Source organism: Convolutriloba macropyga, chromosome 13 (genome assembly GCF_964194025.1).
Source record: "Convolutriloba macropyga chromosome 13, txConMacr16.3, whole genome shotgun sequence".
NCBI classification, from domain to species: Eukaryota; Metazoa; Xenacoelomorpha; order Acoela; family Convolutidae; genus Convolutriloba; species Convolutriloba macropyga.
The window spans coordinates 44188872-44197974 of NC_134480.1; positions in this window are offsets into that span (position 1 = coordinate 44188872).

Here is a 9103-nt window from a genome sequence, read left to right on the forward strand (position 1 = left end):
AGTTTTCAGCGTCGTTCATCTGCTAGTAGTAAGTAAATATTGTCTCAAGAAAGCGGGTAATTCTACGATACTTAAACATGGGATGATACGGGGTTATCCTAGACGGCACCGGGTTAGCGGAATTAGACCGCCTTGAAACTCATTTTGCGTCATGACAACCCTAGCGACGGTATATTTGGAAGCTATTCGCGAAATTTACATCATTTGACTGTCGTTTCAAAATTTGCCATTGCAATTTTTCTATTAGTTTTTTGTAAAAATGGCTTGATTTTTGGTCCACATTTTGGTCCATTCTAGCCCAAGATCATTTTCCCAGGTTGACTCTAGAAAACTCCTCTTACAACATTTCGAGACATTTTCTTACGACAAGCCACAGAATCATCAAGATTTCTATCGATAAGGCTGTTATATCATTGATTTCATTGGATTCTGTTTTGAAGCAGTATGTACACTTCATGGCACCCCTCAACGTAGTCAATTGAAAGCGGGAGCCCGGTCTTGATGAAAAAATGAGTTGACCGTAAATGGAATGCAATTTTTCACAAGCGTAGTGCCTCTGGCCCTAATTTGACACTCATTTTTCCTTTTATGAACTGACTAACTGATTAAATATCCAGCATTATGTACAAATATATATATATATATATATATATATATATATATAATTTTTATATATATATATATAAATATATATATATATATATATATAAATATATATATATATATATATATATATATATAAACATGCATATTTATAATATGAGCAATATATGAGTTCCTTGAATCTGTTTTTGATAGGCGGGTCACAGTTGGGTTAGACTCTCTTGCTAGATACCGGTTGAAAAACTGAACAGCTCTTCTATGAGTTAGAAAACTTTTAGTAGGGCGTATTGCTGATAAGTGACATGTTTTCGGTTCAGTTTCAGCGTCGTTCATCTGCTAGTAGTAAGTAAATATTGTCTCAAGAAAGCGGGTAATTCTACGATACTTAAACATGGGATGATACGGGGTTATCCTAGACGGCACCGGGTTAGCGGAATTAGACCGCCTTGAAACTCATTTTGCGTCATGACAACCCTAGCGACGGTATATTTGGAAGCTATTCGCGAAATTTACATCATTTGACTGTCGTTTCAAAATTTGCCATTGCAATTTTTCTATTAGTTTTTTGTAAAAATGGCTTGATTTTTGGTCCACATTTTGGTCCATTCTAGCCCAAGATCATTTTCCCAGGTTGACTCTAGAAAAACTCCTCTTACAACATTTCGAGACATTTTCTTACGACAAGCCACAGAATCATCAAGATTTCTATCGATAAGGCTGTTATATCATTGATTTCATTGGATTCTGTTTTGAAGCAGTATGTACACTTCATGGCACCCCTCAACGTAGTCAATTGAAAGCGGGAGCCCGGTCTTGATGAAAAATGAGTTGACCGTAAATGGAATGCAATTTTTCACAAGCGTAGTGCCTCTGGCCCTAATTTGACACTCATTTTTCCTTTTATGAACTGACTAACTGATTAAATATCCAGCATTATGTACTAATATATATATATATATATATATATATATATATATATAAACATGTATATTTATAATATGAGCAATATATGAGTTCTTTGAATCTGTTTTGATAGGCGGGTCACAGTTGCGTTAGACTCCCTTGCTAGATACCGGTTGAAAACTGAACAGCTCTTCCATGAGTTAGAAAACTTTGAGTAGGGCGTGTTGCTGATAAGTGATATGTTTTCGGTTCAATTTCAGTGTCGTTCATCTGCTAGTAGTAAGTAAATACTGTCTCAAGAAAGTGGGTAATCCTACGATACTTAAACATGGGATGATACGAGGTTATCCTAGACGGAACCGGGTTAGCGGGATTAGACCGCCTTGAAACTCATTTTTGCGTCATGACAACCCTAGCGACGGTTTATTTGAAAGCTATTCACGAAATATACGTCATTTGACTGTCGTTTCAAAATATGCCATTGCAATTTTTCTATTAGTTTCTTGTAAAAATGTCTTGATTTTCTTACGACAAGCCACAGGATCATCAAGATTTCTATCGACAAGGCTGTTATATCAGTGATTTCATTGGAGCCTGTTTTGAAGCAGTATGTACCCTTCATGGAACCCCTCATTGTAGTGAATTGAAAGCGGGAGCCCGGTCTTGATGAAAAATGAGTTGACTGTAAATGGAATGCAATTTTCACAAGTGTAGTGGCTCTGGCGCTAATTTGACAATCATTTTTCTTTTTTTTGAACTGACTAACTGATAAATACCCAGCATTATGTACAAATATATATATATATATATATATATATATATATATATATATATATAAACATGTATATTTATAATATGAGAAATATATGAGTTCCTTGAATCTATTTTGATAGGCGGGTCACAGTTGCGTTAGACTCCCTTGCTAGATACAGGTTGATAACTGAACAGCTCTTCCGTGAGTTAGAAAAAATTGAGTAGGGCGTGTTGCTGATAAGTGACCAATTTTCGGTTCAATTTCAGTGTCGTTCACTTGCTAATATTTAGTAAAAACTGTCTCAAGATAGGGGGTAATGCTACGATACTTAAACATGGGTGATACGGGGTTATCCTAGACGGAACCGGGATAGCGGGATTAGACCGCCTTGAAACTCATTTTTGCGCCATGACAACCCTAGCGACGGTCTATTTGAAAGCTATTCACGAAATATACGTCATTTGACTGTCGTTTCAAAATATGCCATTGCAGTTTTTCTATTAGTTTCTTGTAAAAATGTCTTGATTTTCTTTTGACAAGCCACAGGATCATCAAGATTTCTATCGGCAAGGCTGTTATATCAGTGATTTCATTGGAGCCTGTTTTGAAACAGTATGTACCCTTCATGGAACCCCTCATTGTAGTGAATTGAAAGCGGGAGCCCGGTCTTGATGAAAAATGAGTTGACTGTAAATGGAATGCAATTTTTCACAAGTGTAGTGGCTCTGGCGCTAATTTGACAATCATTTTTCCTTTTTTTGAACTGACTAACTGATAAATACCCAGCATTATGTACAAATATATATATATATATATATATATATATATATATATATAAACATGTATATTTATAATATGAGAAATATATGAGTTCCTTGAATCTATTTTGATAGGCGGGTCACAGTTGCGTTAGACTCCCTTGCTAGATACAGGTTGATAACTGAACAGCTCTTCCGTGAGTTAGAGAAAATTGAGTAGGGCGTGTTGCTGATGAGTGACATATTTTCGGTTCAATTTCAGTTTCGTTCACTTGCTAGTAGTTAGTAAATATTGTCTCAAGATAGGGGGTAATGCTACGATACTTAAACATGGGATGATACGGGGATATCCTAGAAGGAACGGTGTAAAGGGGATTAGACCGCCTTGAAACTCATCTTTGCGTCTTGACAACCCTAGCGACGGTTTATTCGAAAACTATTCACGAAATTTACAAGGAAAGGAAAAAGGATTTTTCACAATACGGCGAAAAATTTCGTTGTTTCGTGGCAGCGTGTCAGTACTTGCTTCCTGACCTTGATTTGGATATGGCTATGAAAATGAGACCATATGGTGGACTGATTGGTATTGATAATTCTTCTCTGGAAAAGTATTTCAAATCTTACAATATTTTGAGTTTGCATGCTATACTTCTCGACCCTTCAGGTTTTGTCTTTGAATATAGTAAAAATGAGCGGGACTATTCGTATGTCCAAACCTGTCCAGTGACAAACGATTATGCTGGTCACTTGACAGGACTTGCCTTCTGTCTTTATGTAAAATCTTTTAAAAGTAATGTATTCAGTTTGCTGAAATGTTGAAATCACGACCAGTTCTGCTTGATTTTGAAGGCTTTCGACATGAAAAGTTTGTTTTCATTATCAAAGAACTATCTGTTTCGACAGCAAATTTTTGCGATACTGTGTTATTTTTACCGCCCAACTTTATTCATTATACTGTCTTCGAGTGAGAGACGTTCATACAGTTGGGTGTCAAAATATCTCCATGCTTTATATAGGGAGACTGTAGATTATCCATACTGTTGTTTGCAACAATTTTTGATAGCATAGCACTTCGATTTACCTAGTCAACTTTGTTTTGTATACGAAGGGAACAGAAAAAACAGAAACTCATCAGAAACTTTTCAAAAAGGACGTTATCAATTTAGAGATTTTATTATATTTAAAAATGAAAATTTGAATTTTCTTCGCGAGACACCAATTTTTACTTTACATGTTTTAAGCTGTCCTCAGTGACAACGAATTAAACACTGTGCAAGAATGAATCGTCGGTCCAAGAACGCAGCACCGTCTTTACTTCATGTGAAACTGTCCTCAAAATTTAGTGGTTTACGGTTGTATAGTGGATGAAAATCAATTGACATTTTTCAAATAGGAAAAAGTTGACAGTCGTGGTCAAACTGTACTGAGGAAACAGCAAATTGTCTGTACTTGAGCTGAATTAGAAGCCTTCAAGAAATATTTTTCGCTTTTTGTGTCCTTTTAATTGTACCATGTCTTTAGAAGAGAAAATGCGAAAACTAAAACTACCCCCTTTACCTACGTCAAGCGTGCACTACCAGTTCTGATCTGACTGACCGATAAGAGCATTTCAGCTGAAATAAGACAAGGAATTGAAAAGAACAACGTACAGTCAATTGTTTCCAGAGACAAAACTGACACGGTAAATGCGAACTACACCATTAATTTAATAAGTGATAATCAAAATTCTCAATTTGTGTATTATGAAATTTATGTATAGAAATAACCAAATTTCCTTTTTAAAAAAAAAGATATTTTGAAATGACCAAAGCAGAGGATGAGTTCGATACGGGCGGGGCAATAACTGACTTATTGTTTGAACATGATCGCCATGAAAGACGATAGTAGAGGATTTTTAATTCAAGCATACCACGATCAGAAGTTGTTTATTTTACAGACGTTTTCTTTATATTTTTTCTCATTATTGTTTCTCTGGTAAAACTGGTGTTTTTTCAACTTGAAATTGAAGAGTCTACATTTTGGTTTTTTCTTCTTTCTTGTACAGTTGCATACGTTCTTTCCAACACAAAATTAGGGATAAAATCGTTTCAACAACTGACCGATTGTTTTTGGCCGTTTGCGGGCCGTCAATTTGTGAAAAAACAGAGCTTTTTTTCAAAATGTTACTCGAAATCGCTTTCTCTCCAAATTTCTTCTCAATTTTTTCTTTCCATCAACATGAACAACCCAAATTTAGGTCACTAGAGGCAAAATTAAACATTCAGTTTACCAAGTTTTTAAGCTTCAATTTGATATCGCAGCTCGAAAACTGTCTGTTTGTGTCTGACGATTCATGCGAAGAAATTTTCAATGACTTTAAAGTTTTCAAAATTGGCTAAAGCAGGACGTCATAAAAACATTAGTGTAATTTTTGTACAACACAATTTAATTCAACAAAGTAAATGGTCACAAACTATTGATCTTAATACAACACATATCTTTTTATTTAACTCAGCCCGTGACATTCAACAGATTGGTGTGATTGGTCGACAAGTGAATAACACGCAATTTTTGAAAGGTAGCTACAAGCTAACAACCAAACAACCCTTTGGTCATTTACTAATCATTCTGGATACAAAAAAATGGACGTTTTACGTTACTGCTCCAATATTTTTCCACCAGGGCCATCTTTTTTCACACTCCGCCGGCTAAAGCTGTTATAACCAATTTGGGTAATGAGAGAGAAAGAGCTTTGTATGCTGCGGCGACATCGGACAGTTAAAGAAATCGGACATAAAATCAAAAGAACTAATCAAGTCGGCACCAAATATTTTTATTAACTTTCTTTGCAAATGTTTGCCTAATGTTGTCAACAGTAATGTTCCCGTCAAGAAAAAAGTGATACAAAGCCATAAAAAGTCAATTCAAAAACTTTTATCTAAACAAACAACTTTAAAAAATAAAAGACAGATTTTTGCTAAAAACACGGTTCTTTTGAAAGTTATTGCTCTCTCTATGTTGCTTTCGTCTAAGGAAGTGATAATGCATACTGAAGAACATATAATTCCTCAAAGAATATTCATGTCAACACAACCGGCAAAAAGTGAAATTTTTGATAATCCTGTCTACAATTAGAAAGCCACCCAATTGTCTCTCATTCAAAGAAACAGCTCGCAAAAACCGGAAAAAATGAAAAAGAGGATGAAGCAGTCCAGAGAGAACCGAACATAAAAGTTGAAACAGATCATGAGGAAGATTGGAAGAGCAGAAAACATTCTCAACAAGGTCTTAGAATCCCCGACGGTATCCATTGAAGATCCATGTTGTATCATTCGTATTGATAAATAACCACTTGGCTTAAAAGCGTCAACTTTTTTGTATAACACACAGCAGTAAAAAAAAATTGATATTCAAAAATGTTCTAGGGCTTATTAGCTCTCGAACTTTCACCTCAGTTAGTCTCAAAACCTATGCCAAACAGATATTGAACGCAACTGACAGCAAACAAGACATTTTTGAAAGCCCACGAGGACAATAAGAAAGCGGTTTTCAAGTTATCAACCAAACAAAAACTGACACGAGAAAAAAACCGGCAGAAGACAACTACAAACAGCACCAAACAGCAGAAAGGATCTTACTTCTCCTGAGAAAAAACCGTTGGACCAAATGTTTTTGAAGTGACCTGCATCGCTTGGAAACCCAACGCGATTAAAAACCCAGAGCAAATTACCGTTTGATAAAGTTAAGTCATACTTGGAAACCATGCCATCTTTTACAAAAAATCGCCCAATTCATTTACGATTTCCCATACTTAATGTAATAGTAAAAAGCATAAATGAAATGTAGTCCGTCGACTTGGCTTATGTGGAAAAACTAGCAAAATACAACAGAAAAATTAAATCTTTTTTGGTTGCGGTCGACTTTTTTTCCAGATACATAGATATTTTGTGTGGAGCCATTAAAAACAGAGTTTGCAACGGAAACTGCCTTGGCCTTTAAAAGTGACATAAAAGCAACCACAAAAAGTGATGCATGATGATGGTACAGAGTTTCTTGGAGCCTTCAAAACATTATGCAACAAACGAGGAAATCATTTGTACAGCACTTTCAATGAAAAAAGTCTGCATTCGCAGAACGGAACATTCGATCGCTAAAAGACATTATCTACAAGTACCTCGAAGAAAAGTGGACATACTCCCACATAGATAAACTGGATCAATTTGTGAAAACAATTAATTCACGGGTCTACCGTGTAAGCAAACCAAGTCACTAAAAATGATGTTCCACGATTTGTCTCTTTGTTTGCTCAAACAATCAAGTTTCAGTTTCAGAGTTGCAAATTTTACGTTGGAGGTTTTGTTGGAATTGTCAAAAAGTACGAAGTCTTCATGAAAGGGTATGGACTATTTTTCACGGACGAAGTTTTTGAAGTAGAAAACTTGCCAACCTTCAATCCACCAACAAACGTATTCACTTATTGATGCAAACGGTTCAAAAATTGAAGGCCAATTTTAGCAGAGTTACAGCTTAATCGTGTTGAGAAAAATGAGTGAAAACCGTTTCAACGATGAATTCAGTGTGCATGTTATTTCGTCTGCTTCAATGGAAATTTTTGACTCAAACACTCTAAGTTCATTCTGACACTTTTTCAATGATGAAATTCAAATAGCTTGTGACTGGAGAAAAGCTCTCAGTGAGATCATATTCCCCAAAAAAAATTGAGCATATGGCAATTGAAGACATGGTAGTATAGAGCTTAAAAGAGTACGAAGACAGCCAGGAAATGGCTACTGAAACTAATGTGATCTGTCGTCCGTATAACGGGGAGGATTGGTCTATCATTAGTCTTGACATACTAAATACCATCAAACGAACTGTTGGACTACCAAACTTTTCATTCAGAGAGATCAACAAAACTGGAAAGTTTGAAATTTTGATGCGGGGAAAATGAAGGAGTTACTTTTCCAAGTAAGGAATTTCTGAGCAATATTGGTTTTTAGGGCATTTCAGATGGTAATGGAGTACACATAGGATACAAAATGAAAAGCGCAACATCAAACAGATTGATGAAGAGTTATGAATCTGCAGCATACTATGGAGAATTTCCGGTTGATCTTTGCTCAGGAAAGCACTTAATTTTAGATATACATATTTTATTGAGTACCAGTAAGTTGGTGATACAAAAAGCCCCCTTTTTTCAAGTCATTGATTCGAAACAACAAAACGGTAGTGTCTGCGAGCTTGAGCCAACTCATCGAATTGATTTTTCCAATTTACATAACAAAAATACCCAATCAAACACTATACAATCGATATCAATTGTCTTCGCACAGAAACGGGAGAATTGCGAAGGGAGAATTTCCCCTTTTCGGAACGGGTAAAGTCATTTGAAACCTTCAGTTCAAAAAAACTTTCCAACTAGCATGGACTCCTATTACGCTAACCAAGCAATTTCCTTACCACATTTCTCAGGCCGCTACAGGCAAAGAGGCATCGGCTTTGGAGCCTTAGCTGGGGGAATTGGATGGGTCATTTTACCACTAGCTCGACGTTTCATTCTTCCTACTGCAAAACGGATTGGAAAAGAACCTTTAAGGCAAAGTATTCCAGAGTTGCCAGACGTTGTCAGCAGTAAAAAAATTACCCAAGCAAGCACTCAAAAAAACAAAAATCAACGCTGTAAGAAACAAACAGGCGGATCAAGACTTCGCCGAAAGAAAAACGATTAGGAGTCGCTCAAAAAAATCACCAAGAAAAACTTCAACCAAACAAAGTTGTCCATTGCAAAGCAAATATTCCAAAAAGGTTGGTCTGATTTCTTCTCTCAAGTTAACTATGATTGCTTACCTGTTACCAAACAAAGCAACCCATAGTTCTTTAGATCTGTTTGAAAAACAGGCCCTCTTGGTAAACTTCAATGGAGGTTTTTGTCAAAAACTGGAACCTGTGTATAATCCTGATGGACCCATGCTAGCGTTCGAGGTAACTTGTGACCGTAACAAAATTATTGATATATAGAAAAAAAATGAAAATCAGATGCAAAATTATTCAGTGTTCAGGAGCTGATCTCTAATGCGACGGGGCAGCTGCTGCTGACACTACTAGA